The sequence below is a fragment of the Podarcis gaigeae genome (assembly GCF_964106915.1).
Source record: "Podarcis gaigeae genome assembly, chromosome: 1".
Classification (NCBI taxonomy): Eukaryota; Metazoa; Chordata; class Lepidosauria; order Squamata; family Lacertidae; genus Podarcis; species Podarcis gaigeae.
The window spans coordinates 27109337-27133647 of NC_139678.1; the positions used below are offsets into that span (position 1 = coordinate 27109337).

Sequence of the window (24311 nt, forward strand, 5' to 3'; positions counted from 1 at the left end):
GTAACTATCCAATCACTGAACGTCAATTTCAATTGACTATCTACAGTATCCCCCTGCTGGCCCAGGGTGAGAATTTCAGTACATAACAAGCCCCCAACTCATTTGTCATGAATTTCTGGAAATTACAGTCCTGTTGCAAGAAACTGAAAACAACATTTGGGAGCTTTATCATCATAATGTAGTGAATGCATGGTCTGCTTGCTGTTCACTGTAACCCCTAGACCAGCTGTTCCTTAAATTGGTTCATCTTTCCTTTTGGTGCTCCACACAACTAGGACCCATGATTGTGCAGCAGTCTCATTCATTGCTGCTGTTCTGTTAGTGCAAGGATTTATGCTTGTGCAATGGAACTTGTTCCCATCTGCTCACCCCACTGTGTGCACCCCACACCCTTCCCATAAATGCTCCAGGGGGGTGGGGTGGAAACCCAGAACTGTTCTGGGGGACAAGTTATGCTGAGCAAGGTTAAAACCTCAAACTAATGGAATGAGAGACTTAGCACTACTTTTGACTCAAGCCTTAATCTCATGGTTCTGTATGTGAGTAGGTGTCCCTTGTAGGCATCATGCTGAACGAGTATACTGTATACAGCGGTACCTCGGGTTAAGTACTTAATTCGTTCCGGAGGTCCATTCTTAACCTGAAACTGTTCTTAACCTGAAGCACCACTTTAGCTAATGAGACCTCCTGCTGCCGCCACCCTGCTGTTGCACGACTTCTGTTGTCATCCTGAAGCAAAGTTCTTAACCTGAAGCACTATTTCTGGGTTAGCGGAGTCTGTAACCTGAAGCATATGTAACCTGAAGTGTATGTACCCTGAGGTACCACTGTGTGTGTATATATATACCGGTATGTATGTGTGTGTGTGTGTGTGTGTGTGTGAGAGAGAGAGAGAGAGAGAGAGAGAGAGAGAGAGAGAGAGAGAGATATGAGGTCAGCAGTGTTGGCTACAACACTGCAGTAATATGGCCTCACTCTTCCTTATTCCATGTATTTATTGAGCATGTGTAAAAAGATTGCATATTACAGTCACGTGTGCCAAACAAAAAGTGCAATGGTTGCTTTCCCTAAATTTAAGTGGAGCAATTTGGAGAGCAATTTGGAGCAGAGAAGCAATGGGCCAGAAAGGGTGCTCAGTCCTTTCCCCACCAAGCTATTGCTGGAACTCCCTGAGGGAGCTGTTCAGGGAAGATTTAAGTGGAGAAGCAGCAGGTGGGGTGAGAGTTAATCATCCCTCACAGACTGCAACACCTGAACCCTCCTGCTGCCATCAACTGTTTTTCTCTAGGGGAAAGCATCACTAGGCATTTGTTCTGACAAAGTTTGCACAGAGTTTATATGATACCCGCTGTTCATTGAGCAGTCACTCTGATTCGTTGGTGTGGATGTTGGAAGGCATCGTGTCAGGCGATTGTTATCTGATTTTGGGGAGTGGGGTGGAGTTGTTGTACAGGAGCACCAAATCCACTTTAATTGTTCAATCTAAATCTGCTGGTATAGAATTGAGCCCTACCTGCAAAATAGTAAGTCTATGAAGGCTCAGAAAAGCCAAATGATCTCCTATGTCTAGTTTTTATGACACTGAGCTGGTTTTAAAACAACACCACAAAATGGGAGGAGTGCAGAAAGAAGAAATGTCATGATATACCTGCATCAGTGCAAGCAGACACCTTCAGTTGCCTCAGTTGCCACAAAACATGTATCTCCCATATTGGTCTCTACAGCCACAACAGGCACTGTTTGACTTCACCCCTGAAGGCAACCCCTTCCATGGTCATCCAAGACAGACAGGTATCAACCAACTGATGATCTGGAAGTCACACCCATTAATATCACATAAGCAAGTTACTGTATATTCTTTTTAAAACTTTTAATACATATATTAATTTGAATTACTTTTAGCTTTTTCTCTTTTTCAGTTAATTTCCTTACCACTCAGGAGGGTTTTGTTTTTCTTAAGATAAACAGGTTCATCCTTTGTTCAAATTGTCTTTAATTCTGCTCAGCTGCTGTAAGAAGCTGTGTTACAAGACAAAAACCTAACAATTAGAAGTGTAATAATTCTTGTCAAACTCGCATTACCCTCTGGCTATCTGGGGATTATTAAAAAGAAGGATAAGGAATAAAATATTATGAATAGCAATTACTTTCATACACATACTTGTTTGCAATTGAAAACAATTATTCAGATGCAGGAAAACAATTATTCAGATGAAGAAAATGCTGAGATAGCATTGTGGGAATTTTATTTGAATAATTCACTTGATTTACGCAATTCATGACCAGTAAGTACAAGTTTATTGAAAATTAAACTAATGGTCACAAAATATGAGTTAGGCTGTTAATCTCACAATGTGTCATATTTTTACAGAAGGGAGAGCAAAGGAATTTACTTGGAGAGCTATGTCAAGTTTCATAGCAAGGTTGAAAAGCTTGTTATTGAATTTGTTGGGTGTGGGGTTTTTTTTAAGGATATTATGACACCTCAGTTCTGTTGGAAATTTGGGTGCAACTCAACTTACTGGGAGGGATTTGCTGGGGTTTAGACCTCCAGATTCCCAGATGATCCCTTACCTGTATTTCCATGCTGTCTGATCTCTGCCCTTTGAAGTTTAGAACATTTGCAACTTCCTCCTTACACTTTCTCAGGACTTCAAGGTACAAGATCATCTTGGATGTATCTTCTGAAAACAAAAGGGCAAGCATGGCTTCTTTGTTTTTCCAACTAGTTAGTTTACCATAAGCAACTACACAGCCTTTAGAAAACAACTGAAGGCATGTCTGTCTGGAGTGAGGGCCATATTTTTGGCCCCATCCTGACATCAGATATTCTTTTTTAACAACCGTGAGTTGCACATAGTTGTCTGTATATCTTTGGACCAGATTGACAGGCATATAAATCTTTATTTAACCTCCCTAAATATTTCCATTTTCTTCTGATAAATGTCTTGGCAGATAAAAAATAAATATAAAATCAATTATTTAACCATTTTCATTTGGCTCATCCCATATACCAAACTGAACACACAATCTGTGGCTCCTATATTTGTCCTTGCTGTCTCAGATCTGCTTGATTTCTGCTGTCTTCCAGGAGATCAAAAGTTACAATAGCAAGAAAACTAGACATTTCAACTGCACTGGGCACCAGGGCTTTTGTATTTTATGAACTGCATCTCTACTGTCTTTGTCTTATTTTTATTTTTTTAAAAAGGCAATATAATGATAGTTGAAAGACTTCTGAACTGATTTCACCCAAAGATGTTGGAAACCTGTGTGTACCCTTACTATATATCTTTTCTGTCATCTGCCTTCTCACCAAGGGAATGTCAATTGTGCATCTAGTCAAGTAAATCCTCAAATGTTACTAGAGGTGATGAGAATGGAGGGGCAGGAGTGACAGCACCAAATACTCAAAAGAACATTTGATCTTCTATATAAACTTGTCAACAAACATAACAGCTTTCCTGTCTGTTTGCCAATTTCCCTCTCTCTCTTAGCATCTTTTATCTATCTCTGTGCTTAGGCTTTTCCATCCTCCCCTACTCTTTCTTCTTTTTTTTGTTTAATAAAATTGTCACCTACGTACACCAGCATTGAAGTTTCAAATTGCTGGAACAGAAGAGGAGACAGAATCCTAGGCTAATAGAATAGCTTTACAAACACTTCAGAATATTTCAAAGGGGAACAAATTAACGAGTTGCTGGAAAAAAAATTGAAGGAGAGCTGAATTCAGCAAAAACAACACAGCTTTCCTACCCCAATCTCCACCGCTAAGGGCCAAACACTGGCTCAAATAAAATGTAGAAATAAGGATTTATGCTTGCACAACAGGACTTCCCCTCACACACACTCTAAACACATCCCAAATGTGCTGCAGAAGGTTGGGAGGAAACACAGAACAGGTTTTGGGCAGGAGAGGGAAAGTCTCACCATGGAAACATACACCCTTCTGCTGATGGGACAGTTATTTAGTGCTGCTTTGGATATAAGCCATGATGTGTACGCAAGGCCCTGACACCCACAATGAAGACATAAGACAAATATGGTTAAATGGTTAACAAATCAATAGATGTTAAAACAAAGAGTGAGCATTGACTATCTGTGGGCCAACCATGTCTGCGATGGCAGTTTATACATCCTGTTTCTCCTCAGGTGTGAGCTTATGTGAGTCTATCAAGGACAACTTACCATTAAGGTGAGCTGAGGGGGTTCCCGATATTTCACATCCTCTCTGGGCAGCCATTCAAAAGGGTGCAGTTAACCCTCACCAACACAAACCCTATGAACTTGTGTCTCCAAGTTCTCACCAGGAATTAAAGGTGATTTCTGTCCTTACTTTTTGAAAGAAATGCAATAAAAGGAACCCCAATTGCCCTTATTATGCACCAAGTCACTTTTGGGAAAGGGTGAACTAGGTAGCAGTAAAAGAGGTGCTTAACCCTTCTGCAACCACTACCAACCCCACAAAGTTCTAGATGTGCCCTGCCTGTATTTATCTGCTGAAAGGCTCTCCTTTGCCTGGATGAAGATGCCACCAAGGCTTTCTTACACACATTGGTAGATGACCTGTGGTTACGATCATGCATCTTAATCGCTCATTCATTGCCCCCTCCCATTACTCTGGGTTGAGAACCTACTTACAGCAGGTGCCTGGAAAGTGCAAACTCTCTTACCCTTATGCCCCAGGAGGCTGCTGAGCTATACTCAAAATTTCCCATAAGCTACCGCTGCACTCCCATTTATCATCTTTGGCGTTGACTGGGAGGCCACCATAATAAATGTTTCATGCTTCATAATGCATCTGCCATGTGAAACACAAATGGGTTCAAAGGGTGACTTGCTCCGCTGTGTCTTCGAGCTGACCTTTTCAAGGAAAGAGCGAGAGAGGAAGACCTTAATTTTATTTAATTATTTTTTATCTTCCCCTAATGGAGGTTATTTTACCCAGAGAATATGACTCAAGCATTCGTCATAACCTCAGCTGTGCCCCTCCTTTTCAGCTCCCAGGAAATAGTTATTCTATCAGTCACTTACATGCAACATATTGAACTAGTTGCATCTGGAAAGGAAAGGAAAGTGGTCTTGTTTGGACATGTTTGCTGATAACTCTTGTTGCATTTATCTTGAATTGTGGCTATTGGGGAGCAGCAGTGGGAGAGAGAGTCAACTCAGTAAACATTTAAAAGTGAACCAACCTAATTCAAATTTTCAGACACAATACAGGAACCGAATCACAGCCATCCTTTGTGATTTGCACTTCTCCAAACTGTGCCAGCCAATTAATGTACCCAAATATGCATATTCTGGGGTAAAGTATGCATAAAAATGCATATATTTGTGAACATGACATACAGAAAGGCCTTTGTTAGAGAAAATGGTTTCGCAAAAGTGTGTAAATAAAGGAAAATTGCGTACAAATATGTGTAGATTAGGAGAAAGTCACACTAAAATGCTGCTGTTTTAAAAAATTAAACTGATGTAGAGAAATGAACTTAAGATTTGAAAAAATATCGGGAAGTACATATATTTGTGAAGATGATGCATAAACATCCATTATATAAGGGGAGAGTGTATATTGGGAGCAATTTGCACAAAAATGCTAAGAAGTCCACCATAAATACGTCTTTTTAAAAAAACAAAACAGCACTGTAAACTGATTGCCCTGGCAGGTGCATTTTTGGGCTCATGTGTGTGGTGGAAATAATGTAAACAGACACCAGTGTTGGGTGATAATCAGGCCAAATTTCCTGGCTAACAGAAGCAGGGTTAGCATGGTGGTAGGGCAAGATCAGTTCCTCATTCCATTCAGCCATTGCTGATGGAATGGCACTCCACTCAGGCTTGGGAAGTACCCAAAGCCTATTATGGAGTCAGCCAGCCTGTTGTGGTGAAAGCCAAGCATCTGGGTGACAAGGGAAGGAAAGACTCCTGCCCGACAGAGGCCCTAACCAAAGCTTAGGGCATGCCCTTAGTAAATCCTGCCTCCTGCTTAACTATGCTAATCCTGCCCATACCATTTCCCCCTAAAGTCATAACAAAAATACTTGCTAACACCTAATGTAAGCAATTATTGTTATTGTTATTATATTTATACCCTGCCCATCTATACTACTATATAAAAACATAGTAAAACCTCAAACATTAAAAACCTCCCAATACACTGAGGGAAAGGAGAACCCCAACCACCAGCAAAGGCTCCAATTATGGCTGAGAGCAAGAAATCCCTTTCTGGCCTTGTCATCCAAAGGCCCACCTACACCATATGGATGAGGCGGGAAGTTCACAAAGGAAAATAGCTCTGAATCCCTGAGGGAAATGCTTTCTAAAGCCCATCGCCTCTCCTCCCTCTCATGCAATCCTACGGGACAGTCGCCATTTTGCAAGAGCACAGCAAGAAAATGTAATTTCCCCCCCTCCACCACTGCCTGCAGAGCCCTGCACCGCCTGGCAAAGTTGTCTCGTGCGCATAGCACACCCAGACCAATGCTCTGGAAACGTGGGGAGCTGAACTTAAGGGTGGAAAAATGAGAAACCAAGAGAAACCAAAATGGACTGATTTGCCTGTCGTGGGGAAGGGGAAGCAGGGAAAAGGGGGCTTGAAAGCTGCACAGAACAGAGTGAGGAACAAGCGAATGTTAGCAAAGAGCCACAAGGCCTCCATGCTAGAAGCTCATGAATATGTAAATTCCAGATACCTAATGTTTTCCAGGTGTGCGGCACCAAGTAGCTTGTTACCAGTTAATGAGCCACCTGGCCCTGTTTTTAAGCAGCTAGAGAACAGATTACAATGGCAATTGTTGCTGCCGTGTTTCATGGTCTCTTATTACACAAGAACTGAGTTGGAAGGCTCAGCCAGGTACCGAAGCGATAGTCTGGAACTGGGGAGTAGCCCAATAAGGAATTGAGAGGGAATGCTTTATTCCACCAGCTTTTGAAAGAGATAGCAAGTTTGCAGTGCTCATGTGAAATGTTTCTCTCCACTCATAACCCAGCAGTAAACTTTAGCCTGTCTTCAATCCTGAATTTTTTTTTAAGGAATTGTTAAATAGCTACAACGATTCCTGGGTGAGTGTAGCACAAATGCGACACAAGAAGTAGATTAAACAAGTAGACATGTCATTGTATATGTTAAGTGGCCAATTCTGAGAAACCTTCAAAGGATACAGATCACCAGGTCCTGTAGAAAAATGTTTTGAAAGCTTCCCTCAAAGTAAGCTGTCTCTTTTCTGCATGTTCTTGATTTGTAGGATTGGGGGGAGGGAGGGTTAATAAAGATTAAATATCTATGCAGCTTAGACAGTTTGCTTTGGCCCTTGCTGTTCCTGATAAAAACCTAAACTGTTTTCCTCCCTAAGCTGAGGGAACTTGCCAAGAATCAGTCACACGCACACACAAACACTCACGCACAGCCTGCCTGCTTCCTCCTCCTCATGTGCAGATGCCATGCCATGCTTGCATTAGATTAGATGTTTTGTCAGAAAACAGTCATTTCAGATACTGAAAGATAGCTTATGGTCTTGCCACAGTTCTTGCACTGGGAACTCGAGAAAGCCTCTGAATGAAACTATTATTTGTCTGCACTGGACTCCTTCACACAGAGAGAACTTGGGATGGAACAAGAAATCAGAGTCAGTTTGACACCAAGGTACCCCATCATTTCCGTTGTGCCAGTAGCAGTTTAGTCATGCTGGCCACATGACCTGGAAAGCTGTCTGTGGACAAACGTCAGATCCCTCGGCTGAAAGCGAGATGAGCACTGCAACCCCATAGTTGCCTTTGACTGGACTTAACCATCCACAAGTCCTTTAACTTTTAACCTTACCTCCAAAAAAAATGTATTGCCTATCGTGTCAGCCTAGTACTTACATACAGTGGCTGAGGAGGTAGACCAGTTCCTGAGCTGTATTGCTCACTTCAGGCTACAGGTGAGGGAGCACACCCCTGCGTACCAGGTAGAAGGTTAGGCTACAAAACCTCTTGACATGCTTTTCTTTTTTATGTGCAGAGAAGTTTCATACATGGGACTTGCGGTTCACACAGAAAATCTTGTTGCATTGGCCTTTGTTGAAGCTGAGGCTCCAATACTTTGGCCACCTCATGAGAAAAGACTCCCTGGAAAAAACCCTGATGTTGGGAAAGATGGAGGGCACAAGGAGAAGGGGACAACAGAGGACGAGATGGTTGGACAGTGTTCTCGAAGCTACAAACATGAGTTTGACTAAACTGCGGGAGGCAGTGGAAGACAGGAGTGCCTGGCGTGCTCTGGTCCATGGGGTCACAAAGAGTCGGACACGACTAAATGACTAAACAACAACAACATATGAAACATTTCACTTGGATATCTGGAGATTACATGTTCTTCCCACTGATAAGTGTGACAACATGAGAATTCAAAATATCTGTCTTAAATTATTTGCCAAGGAAACCAGGTTGATATTCTTCCTCTTGCTGCGTGTCACTGCACTGGCAGTTTCATTACATGCCAGCAAAAGTTGCATGTCCATCTGTTTCTGGGTAGCAGCACCAGTGGTGGACCAAAGAACAAGAAGAGGAGGAGGAGGAGTTTGGATTTGATATCCCGCTTTATCACTACCCGAAGGAGTCTCAAAGCTGCTAACATTCTCCTTCCCCTTCCTCCCCCACAACAAACAGTCTGTGAGGTGAGTGAGGCTGAGAGACTTCAGAGAAGTGTGACTAGCCCAAGGTCACCCAGCAGCTGCATGTGGAGGAGCGGAGACCTGAACCCGGTTCACCAGATTACGAGTCTATCGCTCTTAACCACTACACCACACTGGCACTCGCAGGTATGAACATTGTGTAGGCGGGCAATATCAACATTTAGATACTCTTGCTTTTGCCCATCCATGCCGCATTACTTCCAATGGGATACATACAGTTGTAGCTCAATCCAAAGTATAGCTTCATCCACCTCTGCAACTCATAGACAATGTGCCATCCCTGGTCCTTGAACACTGGGACATGTGCTTCTCAGCCCACCAACTGCTTTTCCTGGACACCCACTGCCTTACCAAGCATATTAGCAAAGGAGTACAAAAAACATTAAAAGTAAGTGTGTTTCTTCATGACGAGCAAATGGGTGCATGAAAACAAGCACACATGTACACCACTTCAACTCAGCGTAAGTTTTAATCCAAAATTCATGTATCACTTAAACATATACTTATAGCACCCTCTGCTGGTAAATGGGAATGAAGAGAAACTGAGCTACATTTTTGTTGAATATGGAACATGAAAGACAAAATATGTGGTCTGGCAGGCTGTTGTCTTTCAGATCCTGCGCAGAAGAAGAGAAGTACTAAAGAGCAATGCACAGTAGCGGTGTAGATAAGAAAGGGAAACGGGAATGCACAGGCACATATACTCGAGATCTCTTTCAGGATGCAGCAGAAATCATAATGCCACCAACACATCTCTGACTGCAACAATTCCTAAGCAGAGCCAGAGACTTCCTTTCCCTACTGTTTTCACACATGGACATTTCTCTCTGTGTGTGGCAGGGAGGTCCTTGTTTTTATCATAATGGAAACAGAAGCTCTTAATGTCTTATTCTGATGCAGATGCAGAGCAATAGGTATTGTGGGGCTTTTTTGAAATCCATGGAACTGAGTTAATAATGTTATAAACTGCTATCACTTGGGAATAGGGAGGGGATGGGGAAAATAAATTATATTTCACTCACATTAAAGAGCAAACCATTTGCCAGAACAAGATGCAAACCGAAAGACAACATTCGTTCAAAATCCATACTTTTCCAAATTTTAGCAATTCAGGTTCCCAAACAAATAATGCATTCAAAAATGCACACATTGGTGTAAAGTGTGTCTATAAATGCATATATAAGTGAACATGACATCAAAAAATACATTATATTACAGGGAATCTGCATTTCCTTACTCCCTGCTGTAACATTTTCCATTGACTATCTCATGGCTGCTTCCTATGAGAATGAGACTTTCTACACCAGTGGCAGCAGTAGTAGCCAACAGGGTGACACTGTTCCTGAATACTGGGATGGAGAAGAGGAGTGGTGAATTCAGAGTGGTGTAACCACACCAGCAAGAGCACCAGATTGGCTCTGCCAGTGTGTTTCCACCACACGTACCTCGCTGCCTCGCCCCTCACTCTTTTGTCCCAGTTTCCAAAAGCAGCACTGAGTAGCAGATATCCTATTATGATTATGTGATTGACAAGGAAAACCTCCACACAATGGAGTGGAATGCTATACAGTGGTACCTCGGCTTACATACGCTTCAGGTTACAGACTCCGCTAACCCAGAAATAGTACCTCGGGTTAAGAACTTTGCTTCAGGATGAGAACAGAAATTGTGCAGTGGCGGCACAGCGGCAGCAGGAGGCCCCATTAGCTAAAGTGGTGCTTCAGGTTAAGATCAGTTTCAGGTTAAGAACAGACCTCCAGAACGAATTAAGTTCTTAACCCGAGGTACCACTGTATATACAATGAAGGGGTTGATAGGGATCATCCCACAAATATTATACATCTGGAAGAGTTATGCAGTGATCAACACTAGGTGTTACAGCTAGGAATAAAGAAATAATTTTAAAGAAATGTCTGAGAAGAAGTGAACTTCATGTGCCTTTTGCCCCAAGGAATAAGTTATTTGCTCTATTTTACACTGAGTTCAGATTACTTGTTTTCCAGTCTCACAACATTTTTGCATGTGAAAATGAGTCATATGAAGAGATCCAGAATTCCTTTAGGCTTGCCAAAAACATGTTTCTTGCCGTGTTGGCAAGAAATTCCTATCCAAATACTCTGGATGCCTGCATTACGGAGAACAGAAAAGCCACAGTAGTGCCATCAATTTTCTCAACTAGAACTGGCTAGGAGTCCTTCACTTCCTCTTTCGAAAGCAGAGGTGAAATCAAGAAAGCAAACCCATGGCACTTTCAGTACTTTTATTTTTCCATGGACTACAATTCCTAGCCAGCTGAGTGCATGCCCTAAAACCAACCCCAGTCGAAACAATTCATATTCATTTAAAAAAACACCAATCTGAAATCACAAGAAAGCCTCGAGGCAAACAAACCAGCTCAAAATTGTCTTACAAATAGGTTGTGATGGGGCAGGCGTGCAATTAAACATACCTGGGAATAATAATAAATTATCCACGAAGCTTCAAAGGAGCCATCAAATCATTACAACAAGAAGGAAAAAGAGCAATGTGAGCTTGCTGTGTTATAAAAAAAGCTAATAATTAATAACACCACACACACACTACTGCTACAACCTTCAAATGGCATCAGTCTTATCGGTAACTTGTTTTGTTTTGTTTTTTCTAGTGGGAAAATTGTAGGGGAGAAGGAAGGTTAATTGGTCAACACATACCAACTATTTCTCAAAGAATCTTAAGAATATAAGAAGGGCTCTACTGGATCAAGACCAGATACGTATAAGAAGCCTCAAACAGAGTGCAACAGCACTAGTGATTCCCAGCCACTGGCATTCAGAGGCATAGTGCTTCTGACAGAGAAGGAAATATGTCACTGGTGTGACTACAACTGATAGAGTCAGCTGGTGCCACTGTGATAACTAGTGTGGCTATGATTGTGCCCCATTCATTTATCATTTTTGCCTCTTGCTTGGTTGAGGGAGGGTAGCATCTAATACTGCTCCACTTCTAGTCCCTATCCTATTTGGATCCAACTTTATTGTGAAACATATGGAAGTACTTATGCCAATGACTAATTATACTAATTTACCGAAACCTCCCTTGAATCTTCACACTGTTGGAGTCTGCATCAGTGTTCCATTATGGTGTGGACCCACAGCCCAAAGACAGGGAAACTCAGTTTTCAGAATGCCAAATATTTCAGGTTAACACTTACTGCCTTGCACTATTTGTATGCATTTGAGACTATATCCAGCCCTATCGTCACTTTCTGGGTTCATGATCCTACAAGGGGTGTGTCTTCTTGGGATTGGCTGGATTCACAAGGCTGTGGTCCTTGGTTTCATGGTCCACATCATAGAGGAGATCAAGGTGTTCCATTGAAATGAATGTAGAATATCCTCCCCAGAGAGCTTAGACTGGCTCTCTCATTAATGGTTTTCAGTTGAGTGATGAAATCCCCTTTGTTCCACTGGACATTTGTTATGTTTTATTCCTACCTGGTGAATATTGGTTCTATTGGCTTGTTTTAAGGCTCTTCAATGCTTTTAATAATTAAAAATATTTACTTATTTGGATGTGCCTTGGGGGCACTCTTGAGGGATGGAATATTTGCTAAACTTTCCAGTTTCAGGAATCCCCCACCCCCGCAATGGGAAGCAAATGGGAAAAACAGAATGAAAGGATTTCCCTTTTTGTCCTCATTTATTGTTGTTGTTTTTTACTTTCCTTTGCTTCTCGTGGAAAAGTATTGAAACTGAATGGTGTGTATTCAATTTCATTTCCCCTTCATTTTGGAAATGAACACACACCCTTACACTAGGTCCATCAACTTCAGCTTCCTGCTTCCCACATAAGCAAGTCAGAGGCTTTGCCTATGCTGTTTTTATCTTTCTGTAGCATTTTAGCTTATTTATGGCTTTGTATTTACATTGTCATTATTTTATTCTTTCTGTAAGCCACCCTTCTACTCAGAGTGCAGAGTGAAGGTATACAACCATCAGTCTCACATTCCTGCCATTTTGATGGGCAAAGGAAGGGATTGATGAAGGCTTATCACTGAAGGCTGGGCAGTTGCTGGTTTTCTTTGCCCTAAGCACTACCATGTTTCCATGTGTAGCACTTTGCACTTGTCCATAAGGTAAGCAGTGATAATAATGTCTCAGGGACACCAACAAACCAATTTGTTATAAGAAAAATAGTGCTGAGCACTTGCACTTGGGTACGGCGCTGTTATTGGGGCTGAATATGTTCACTGTTCATAGTAATCCCCGTCAAACCTATGTTCCCAACAAGCCAGCTTTTAGACACACACATTTTCGAAAAACTACTTGTGGATTTCAGCTCTCATTAGAACAAAAATATTATCTATGTGCTCAGTGCTTGCAAAGATATCCGCAGTACAGTCTAAAGTAACTGGCTGCTGCCAGGTTTTTTTCTTATTTGACTCTTAGCATCTGCCTGATATGAGTGTGGCTTTCATTTTGGAACACTGAGACAAATCAGATTGACTGTTCTCAGTCCCATTCATGCCCTCTGTGTTTCCACACAGAACGTGCAATGCCAAAAATTGTTGCTTCATCACCTTGTCACTGCAGCTCTCTTCCCTAAGGGGACATGGAAGTAACTGTCTAAGCATTTCATGATTGATTGCCAGAGAGCGCAGGACTCCAGTAAAGGAGAGAATGAAGTTAGTAGGAGAAAGTTTTGTAAAGCCAAGGGTATGCCTTCTCCTCAGAGTGGAATAAGAGCAAAGGCTGGTTCTGTCATTCAGTTAGGAGTGCATAGCCAGATAGCAGGATTTTAAGCTCACACATTCAGTTTGCGTGTTGAGGTCCCCAATCCACCCCCCAAAATAACTCACAACGGACACGTAATTTTTGTTTAAGATTTTTTGGCATGATTTTGGCCACAACTTTATTAAAATACAAACTGTGAGTGGTTGTTTAGGCATTGGTTAAGACTATCTGTCCCCCCACCTGGGGACAAAACTGACTTCCGGGCACCACCGAAAGACAGTGCGGGGGAAAGCAAGTCGGGGAAAAATTGGAGCTGAGACACAGACCCTCAACTCTCACCCGCCTGCTCCCCGAAGGCTTGCCGGCCCTAGTCCCATTCCAGGGATTGGACGAAAAGATGGCAAGCCCCAGGATTCCTTTAACGGAATTCCCTTTCCGCAGCAACCATGGAGGGGCAGGCCCAGCCTATCCTGAACCCCTCCATGGAGGGGTAGGCCCAGCCTATCCTAACCCCTCCTCCACCAGATTTATAACCAATGCCTAACCACAACCTTACAAGTTGTGACGATTTGCTACCCAGTAGGCAAAAACCACCCAGCCAGCCAATTTGCCAGGTGGAAAAATTCCTACCAGGCTCCTGCTCAAAGGCAGACGACCCCATGACAGGCATAGCAAGGTCAACGCAACAAACCCCTTATTCTAGGGCGGGTGGGCGGGTGATCCGTTGCACGCAGCAAAAGAGAAAGTACAAGGCTGCGTGCAGAGTATTTAAAACTTTTACCCCTCCCACCAAAATTGCAACATAACTTTTGCCCCAGCAACTCGGCAATCCAATCAATGCCCCCTGGCCATCTTGGAGAACTTACCCAGCAACAAAGGGGTGGCTCAGTAGACCCCACCGCAACACGTGCTCTCCCTGAAGGAGAACACGCTTTGTCATCATATTGGCCTTGGCACTGGAAAGGCCATTTGGGGACAAAGTAAGATCTACACTGTAAGTGTAGAGAAAAGAACAGTCTGCATACTTTAGGAGAAATGCTTAGGTTTGGGAAGTAATGGCGGCAGTTCAACATTCAATCAGCCAGAGTCGGGACATGCCCTTAAACAAATATCATCTGAACCTCCTTATGCCTACTGTTCAGCAACCGACACCCTGTTGATTATCCTCCTGCTGCCTATAACATATTCTTATTTCAGTGTAGGGCTGTGACTCAGTAGCAGAACACTTACTTTGCATGCAGAAAGTTCCTGGTTCAATGTCTAGGCAGAGCTGGGAAAGATCCCATCTGAAACCTTGAAGAGCCACTGCCTGGCAGTGTAGACCTGGGTTTCCCAAACTTGGGTCTCCAGTTGGTTTTGGACTACAACTCCCATCATCCCTAGCTAGCAGGACCAGTGGTCAGTGATGATGGGAATTGTAGTCCAAAAACATGTGGAGACCCCAAGTTTGAGAAACCCTGGTGTAGATAATACTGAGCTAAATGGACCACTAATCGGAATCAGTACAAGGCAGTTTCCCACATTCCTGACCAGATATGACAAGTGAGAGCCTAGTACTTGTTTGTTTCATTTTTTTTAAATGATATTTATTAAAGTTTATTAAAGATATTTATTAACTCACTCTTCATTAAAATCACACAAGCCAAGTATCTTTATGTGTGTAGACTCAATGCCACAGTTGATGCCACTCCCATGGAGGTATCTAGATTTTGGGATCAGTTTTAGTCATTGTAGCCTGAGGGTGTGGGCAGGACATTTGCAGGTGTTACGCCAATCACATGCCCTCTTGACCCTTCCCCATCATTGCTTGCAAGGTCTAGTTGAGAGGGATTGACCAGGTGGCTCCAGAGGGTGGTCAATATCTCATTACAGGAGGAAGAAATGCCTATTGATAGCTTGGAAAAGGCAGTGATACAGCACCTTCTTAAGACCCCATAAGGGACTCTAAGGTGCTGGATAGCTACTACCGAGTTTCAAGTGAAGCCATCCAAATTGGTGGCCATTGCTCCCTCCTGTAGCAGTGACTTCTCCATAATATAACTATGCTATATGGGAAGAATAAGTTTCTTTTATCTATCTTGAATCTTTCGATATTCAGCCTCATTGGGTGTTCCCAAGTTCTAGTCTGATGAGGAAGAAAAACTTCAGATTTGCTCAGGTTGTCTAGAAGAGGGTCCAGAGTTTTCACAGAAGCATGAGACACGTCAGTCATAAAAAAGGAGGTAATGCAGGTGAAGATGGATCCCAAAGAAATGGTCTTCATGGCAAGAGGGGAGCATCCAATACCAATATTTATTTATTTATCTATCCCTTGCATTTCCTCCGCCTGGACTTGCATGTGAGAAATCACAGAGTTCCTGGAAAGAATGAAATTAAGCAAACCCCTATTGCTAACTTTGCATTAGCAGATCTTCATGGGAAGCAGCCTGGATAACCTCCATGAATTAAACACCGCAACAACCAAAGGCCTTTGGCACCAGCTGAGGATTAATGGCCAAGCGGAAACATGATGGCTTAAGGCAAAATTGAGCAATCATTAAGCCAATTCCCTTGGAAAAGTACTGTGCCAAGGTTATTGCTATTATAGAGTTTCTTTAAACATGCAGAGGAGCAAACAAATAAAAATCACAAGAGAGTGAGAATAACCATTAGACTCTGTGGTTTTTTCACCTAGCAAAACAGAAATATGTTGGTTTTTTCCAGGGAGTGTTTGAGTTCCATATCTAAAAAATGCTCTAACAGATATTAGTAGTTATACGCTATACAGTTGGAGCCAAAACCAAATTACAACAAAAATATATCATAATACATTAGATATGATATATCCAGTGTTTTATTTCTATGAAAAATGGAACCAGTATACACCATGCCTCACCACCACCACCACCACCATCCCGCTGCTGTTTGCCTGCTCGCACCCTCCTATCCGACCGCCTCCACCACTTGCCTGCTCACCCACTCACCTACGCAATCACGCCCCTCACACCTTTGCCTGCCTGGGATGGTGGTGGTGGGAGAGGAGGTGGTACTGCATATCGGCATGTACCGCCTCAAAAATAAACTCCAAAAACTGGATATAGATGATAATACAATATAGCAGCAATCTCTCTCTCTCTCTCTCTCTCTCTCTCTCTCACACACACACACACACACACACGCACAACAGTTCCCATCACATTCTGTTGCATGACCCCCAAACAAAAGTGTTAGCAAGGTTATATAAAGATAAGGGCTAAGTCGATTTCCAGTGGCTTCCATTTACTCTTCGGGAACAAAAAAAAATTCCTTCCAGTAGCACCTTAAAAACCAACTAAGTCAGTTCTTGGTATGAGCTTTCGTGTGCATGCACACTTCTTCAGATACACTGAAACAGAAGTTTCCAGACCCTTCTATATAGTGAGAAGGTGGGGAGGGGTATTACTCAGAAGGGTGGTGGGAATGGGTGATTGGCAGATAGCTGTGATGAGCCTGTAGACGACTCTTAACGACTGCAATAGGTCTTACAGGAAGAAGCAAGGGGTGAAAAGGTGAAAAATGGCTTTGTCATGTATAATGAGATAAGAATCCAAGGTCTTTGTTCAGGCCAGGTTTCTCCATGGTTTTAAGTTTGGTGATAAGTTGTAATTCAGCAGCTTCTCTTTCCAGTCTATTTCTGAAATTCCTTTGTAGTAAAACAGCTACTTTGAGATCTTGTATAGAATGTCCTGGGAGATTGAAGTGTTCTCCTACTGGTTTCTCTGTCTTGTGATTCCTGATGTCCGATTTATGTCTGTTTATTCTTTGGCGTAAGGTCTGGCCTGTTTGTCCAATATAGAGAGCTGAAGGACACTGTTGGCATTTGATGGCATACACAATGTTAGACGATGAGCAATTAAATAGTCCCGAGATGGTATGTGTGATGTTGTTGGGGCCAGTAATGGTGTTGTCCGGGTGTATGTGGCAGCAAAGTTGGCATCTGGGTTTATTGCAGGCTCTGGTGCCAGTGTCCGTGTTAGGTCTGGTTGTAGTATTATTGTGGGTTAGGAGTTGTTTAAGATTGGGTGGCTGTCTGTAGGCAATGAAAGGTCTTCCTCCCAGAGCTTGAGAAAGAGAACTGTCATTGTCCAGGAGAGGTTGTAGATCTCTGACTAATGACTAAGCCGTTTATTGTGCAATGGAACGCCAACACCAGAGCAGCTCACAGAAATGTCGTCCTCCCCACCGGAGCAGTACGTATTTATCTACCTGCACTTTTGGCGTGCTTTCGAACTGCTAAGTTGGCAGGAGCTGGGACTGAGCAACAGGAGCTCACCCCGTCGTGGGGATTTGAACCGCCGACCTTCTGATCAGCAAGCCCTAAGCTCAGTTGTTTAGACCACAGCGCCATCCGCATCCTTGCATTAACCCTTAGCAGTGAGCAATGATTTAGTTGAATACTGGCCAATGTAATTCCTAAAGAGAGGGTTCCTCTCTGTAGGCATGCCCTCAACATGTGGGCAGTAGGGGTAGGGCCACTGAGAATGTGGGGCAAGGCCAGCAGGTATAGATCTCCCCTCCCCCCCAATAAGATTGTTAATTTCATAAGGCAGAAAAGATCAAATGCAGCTCAACTCCAAAGCAGCAATTCTAAGCACTTTTAGGGAGTAAATAGCATTGAACCCAGTGGGCCTTGCTTCTGGAAAAGTAACAACATACATAGGATGGCGCTGAAAGCTTTAGACAGCGTGTGGTCAGTTCTCTCTGCTAACAGTATGATTATCTAAAAACAACTTCAGGGTCCGTGGCCTGATAGTCCTAAGGCTTCCTGTCTGAGTGACAGCTCAAAATCCTGTTCTTCATGTAAATTCACTGCTGCAATAATAGGCCGGATTGATAGAAAGTACATGATGGGGAAAGTCAGGCTCTTTCAAGTTAACACTAAGGTCTTTTCCACTGATCAAAAATACATAGCAATTTCGGAAATCAAAGGCAGTGTAATCTTTCCAGTTAAATTCACCCATGAAATGAACGTCAACACATTTATAAAAGAGGCTCCAAGTGCAACTTCCATTTGAAAGTGCAAAAATGTGAATCTCACAACTTGAGAAAATATGTGGTGCATTTGAGTCATACCCAGCAACTGAAGGTGTGGTAGGGCGAAGCGTGGAGCTGTTCTCCTGATGCTGGGATCACTACAGCTTTCCTTAAGGTTACCAGATCTTTTCAATGAATCCCTGGACACTATCTTTAATTCAGTCAATCGATAAATATTTTTAAAAAGAGAGGGGGAAAGTTATTTTTAAAAAGAAAGAAGTAATATCTTCTCCTCTGTGGTCTCCTCTGTTGTGTGGCCTTCCTCTGGGTCCCAGCCTTTCTTGGAGCGTTAGGTGTGCTTCCCCTCTCCCTCCCTCCCTCCCTCCCTCCCTCTCCCTCTTTGCACTGTGATCCCCTACAGGCTTACTCGGGGGTAAGCATTAGCAGAAACCCCCTCCTCCTGCTGCTGCCCTGCCTGCCTGTCTAGGCGTCTCCTGCACAGGCAACGTCTGGAGGCTGCCCATCTGCTGCATGGCGCACCCAGTCAGTGGGTCCAGGGCAGAACTGGCAGCGAGCGAGCAGGAGGAGGCTCACTTGGGCTCGTCTCCTGCTCGCCTCTCATCCATGATGGCCAACGACGAGCTGGCCAACAAACTGAGCCACCGCTTGCAAGTCGAGGAGCACAATGGTAAAGCCAAGCAGCAGCAGCAGCCGCCCAAGCACCACCCAGAGGCTGAGCCGCAGTGGCGTAGTGTGGGTTGTCAGCACCCGGGGCAAGGCAAGTAATTTGTGCCCCCTAACCCGTGGATTTGCGCCCCCTAACCCTAACCCCCAGATGTTGCGCCGGGTGCGGCCGGCCCCCCCTGCACCCCCCACGCTACGCCACTGCTGAGCCGGAGCACAATCCAACTGCCTGGAGCAACGGCGCTGACAGCGAGCTGAGCGCAAAGTTGCAGAGGCACACTGAGCTCAACGACCCCACGCAGCTCTTGCCCAGCGGCAGTGCCCATCACTGCATCTTCAGCCCCTACACGAGTCCCCATATAATGTGTCTTGCGTGCAACACATCATATGGGGACTTCCAGCGAGGCAAAATGTTGGACACCATGGCAGCGGGCAGCTCCAAAAGCTAGCGAGAGCCAACTACGCTACCAGGCTGGCTCCAGGCTGCTGAGACTGTCGCTGCTGTTGCCACATTTCCCGGGGACATTAGATGAAATCCGGGGACATTCCGGGTATGGAATTACTGTCCCCGGGAAACGGGGACATCTGGTAACCCTACCTTAAGCTGTTATGTTATGCAACATTATTAATTTATTTATTTTAAAACTCCCCCTTCTCCCTTTAGGCCCATGCTTTTAAGGCAGCTGACCATGTACATTAAAAATTCAGCAATCCTCCAGAATTGTGGAGGTTTGCAAAAGCCTAATCCATGCATATTTTGACACCTGTGGCTCAGGAGGGAAGAGTTTGTTCCTAAAGCTGATTAAAAGCAGCCGGGTTTTGTTGTTGTTAAAAGAAGCTTGATGAGCACTGGCTTATTTCTGCCCGTGTATCTTCTTTAATTATAGCGTCTTTTCTTCCTGCTTACGATCAATGTAATCAGCAACTCATTTCGTTTATTAGTATTATTAAATGAAATGATCTTCTGAGCTGGTCTATGTAACTGATTTAGGAACCTTAAGTAGCAATTGTGACTATTAATGACTGATCCGGATGATAATATGGCACTCGTATTTGTTATCGCTTTATGAAAGTTATTATTGTAATAAACCCGCATGGTTTTCCGAGTGATTCCTTTTAATCTCCTAGCAAAAACAAATAACTCATCTCATAGAATACGTTACATTATTAATCCACTGCTGATGAAATGCCTGGAAAGACACAACAGTGGTTAGACTAAATGGAATAAGTTTGCTTTAAAGCAGATTGTGCATGCATGCAGCTTAAGGATCATTCTCGAGATTCTTTAATGTAAACCAAAACTGAGGCCTTCTTTAGTACACGAATTAATTTAGCGTGAACTTGAGCTTGCGCTCTTATGATTCCTGTCAGGTGTATTCAATCCAGTGCAGTTGCTTATTTTATAAAGCAAAAGTCAGGGGGTCTACAGAAGAACCTTATGAGTAGCTGCAACATAGGAACAGCCTGTTCATAGCCTAACAAAAATGGCTGCTGGAGCAAATAATATTCTAGCCAACATGATTGGATTCAAGATTATAACTGTAATTTATGAGTTGTGTATTGTATTTTTTAACACTTTTCTAAAGACTCATTAAATCTCTTTTATGTGTAGTTTTCCCAGTCAGGCTACCATTAACTCGAAAAAGAGAGAATAAAATCCCATTTATAACCTTACTACAATCACACAGCAATTCTCGCTTGACTGATGTCCTTCTTATGAATTATATGTATTGTAAACAAGTACGGCAAACCATCTTAAGGTCTTCTCTATTAAATCCCATTAATGAAATGCACCACTTAGCTTATCTGACACTTAAGTGACTCCCATAAATTTCAAAGAGAAGGCACTATGAAGAAAATATTTGGAAGAAACAAGTTAATGAACTCTCTGTATCCTACCCACCCCACCCCCGCAAAAAAATATGCAGATCAAAATTTGCAGAGCAGTCTCTCGTTGACCTCAAAAACCAAGAACTATTCAAATATAAGTGTGAGGATGTGAAAAGCTGAGTGCACTACTAAGCAAGCCATTAGCTCCCTTTCTGCCGTCACCCCCAAGACCCTCCTACATAAGACAGCACTTAGACTTCAGCAGAGTTACTTTCTCTTTGAGAAGAACAAGTGGCTCACGTAAATGTAAACTAAGCTTTAGGGGGAGGCGGGGCACATTGATGCAAGCGGCACATTGATACACCAAGAATATTTCAATATCGAGAAACGTTATTCATGTTGTGGCATCACTAAAATATGTCTATACATGTCTGAGTATGACAGCTGCGACCACGCCGACCACCAGTTTGCCGTTGGCATTTGACAATAGTAGGTGTGTTTTTAGCATGGCCAACTAAAAAAATTACGTGAAATGTAAAAGGGTTCCACTGCTATTTTTCGTCATTTAGTTAAGATTTTAAAATACCAAAGGTAAGTTATCCCAGTCAGTAATCAGGATTACATGTGATTTTTAAATAAGTTCAGTGGTTTTATTAATAATTGTTAGTTTTCTGAAAATTTCCGTTGGGGCAGTTTGATACACTAAGACACTGATACACATTGATATGTATAAAAGTGCCCCGCTAGTGTAAAATAGTGCCCCAATATGCAAGTTTGCATGAAATCTCTAAATTGATTTCCTACTCATGAAACTTGAAAAGAAAAAAAAACTGTTGTTTACTACGTGGCCAAAGTCATTTCTAAATATAATATGACCGATTATCAAGTGTCATATCTCAGGGGGAAAACAGGATCTTGTATGTTTGTCTTCCCCGTTGTAGAATATAAGGCAAGCGTTGATTTCAAGGATGTTGTTTTGCAGTTGCCAAAATCAAGTTTCTCAAAGGGCACATCTCGAACATCATCTCTTTATACTTTTTATTTTGACTTCAGTGGATATAATGTGCAATAGAAACTAAACGTTAAGTCATTATCTTATTTTTTTATAAGCATTTAGTTTAAATTACTATTTTTTGACTACCTAATGTGAGTTCCTATACTTTTTAAAGTTTTTCCAAAGTTTTTTTTTAATTGATAGGTGTTTGAGGAAAGATTAATGTAAGTTTTGATGTTTTGTTAAAAAACCTGCCATAAAGTCTATGATATGTGTGAAACACTGTTAGTTTTGATACGTAATTTAGATTTTAAGTAACAAATTGTAAAGCTGATTATGATCTCTCACAATAAAAAATGTTTTTTGTAACTAATTTTTTGTAAATAATTACCATTCTCAAACAATTTACACTTTGTATCGAAGTGCCCCATCCACTGTATCAAAGTGCCCCATAGGTGGGGCAGAATGATACAAAATCCATTTTTTACTCAAGTCATTATATTCTCATTATCTTCTAACTTCAGTGGTTCTTTTGATTGCTATTATAATATTGATTAGTTATGCCATGCATAAAGCAAAAAATTTTATTATTTGACTCATTTTGGTACATAAAATATGAGATTGAATTTTTCTGCATCAATCTGCCCCACTTCCCCCTTATAGTAAAGAAAACTGTAACAAAATAAGATAATGAGAGAAACTAAATACAACACCACGAGGCAAGTCTGAGGCAAAAAACAAGAAGAGGCATTTGGTTTCTGTGACATTTGTACAGAGCCCCCAATCATCTCATGGACTATTGACCCGTACACCAGCTGCCACCAACCAGGTCCTCCCCAGTAAATCACTTAGTCTCACTCAGGTTCTTAATTTAACAAAGAAGAGTGTAGTTTATTGCAGACACAAATAAACTTTAACTGCATTCAAAATGTTGTTACTCTTTACCTTCTTAGTCTTATTTTATCCTGTCTCTAACTCTTCTACCTCCCCTCACACAAGAACCAACTGCACTAACTGTCTCTCTAATTCCAACTGTCTGTCAACTGCTTTGCCAACTGCCTTTCCCAACCAACCAACCCACTAAAACCAACCAACTACACACCTCCCAAACCTCGTGCTAAGCCCTTTTATAAACAGGTAGGCTCCGCCTCCGGCTTTCCTATTGGTCTACATATTAACCCTTTCTCTCCGCCTGTACAGACATTTTCAAACGAACAGGCAAACGCCACATGCTCGCTTAACTGAGTGTTTTTCTTACACAACCTTCTTCTAAATGGTCCGTCTTTCAGCATTCTACAGATAGGATGTCCTTCCATTTGTGTTCCATCCCATTATGATCACTTTCAGAGGACGAGATGGTTGGATATGTTTTCGAGGTTACCAGCATGAGTTTGACCAAACTGTGGGAGGCAGTGGAGGACAGAGGTGCCTGGCATTCTCTGGTCCATGGGGTCACGAAGAGTCGGACACGACTAAACGACTAAACAACAACAACAATGATTACTTTAGGTCATGCTTATGTCATACAAGTTCCAAATTAATAATTCTCAAAACACCAAGACTCACTAGGTGTGTTGATGAAATGCCAGACTGCAACAATGAACGAACTCAATGAAAAGGGAGAGGCATTACAAGACCTGGCTTCTGCCATCAACAGGGCCATATTTGGGGAAGTGAGGCACAGGCAATGAACAAGAAACCACATTGCCTTCTTATTTAGACAAGGAAGCAGGCCTGTCCCAGAAGCTAGGCTTTACCTGGTTCGGCCTATTGTCAAAGAGGTTTCATCGCTGGTCTGGCTGTTCCAATATATTTCCCTTCCTTGGCCAATGAATGATGCTGGCTAAATCCCTGCCAAATATCCCTCAGGCTCAAATTTAGGAGCCAATGAACTGTGGGCCAGAATTCTGATGGGCTTCTGGACAGATTGCCCTTCAGTCATGCCTAATGTGATCCAGAACAATCCGACGCTATCTGTGGGCTCAATCTTGGCAGTCTGCAGGCATCAGTGATGCCAGCTCACCCACCTTGGCACAAATGCCCAGCACTACTGATTGGTTGTACATTACACACACACACATCCAAAATGGACTGGCAGTAACCAGGACTAGCTAAAATGCCCCCTTAGGACAGAATTATAGCTATCTGGAAGTGCAGTCCCCAGATGATTCTTTCTCTTTCACAAGGTAAATGTCACACAAAAAGGCCTTTAAAAAAAAGAAAGAAAAAGGAGACTATGCCCTGGAGATTTATGAACAATGCAGAAGACCCAATACGCATTGTATGCTCTCATTTTGAAGATAAGGGAGAAGGTGGGCATTGTGGAAGTTGCAAAGCTTTGGAGTGAGTGCAGGAACACACACTCATCCATGCATGTTCTTGCTGATCACACTTCAAAGAACCTAACAATAATGTCTGTGG

The 24311-nt window shown here is 42.6% G+C and overlaps 1 long non-coding RNA gene across 1 annotated transcript; it reads right to left on the reverse strand.

The window, feature by feature from the left end:
- Positions 1 to 1901: 1901 nt before the first annotated feature.
- Positions 1902 to 23227, reverse strand: LOC310844994. The gene is made up of 3 exons (XR_014564409.1): positions 22836 to 23227; positions 2575 to 2684; positions 1902 to 2019 (listed from the first exon to the last, which is right to left on the reverse strand). It is a non-coding gene; the product is annotated as an uncharacterized lncRNA (long non-coding RNA).
- Between the last annotated feature and the right edge of the window lie 1084 nt (positions 23228 to 24311).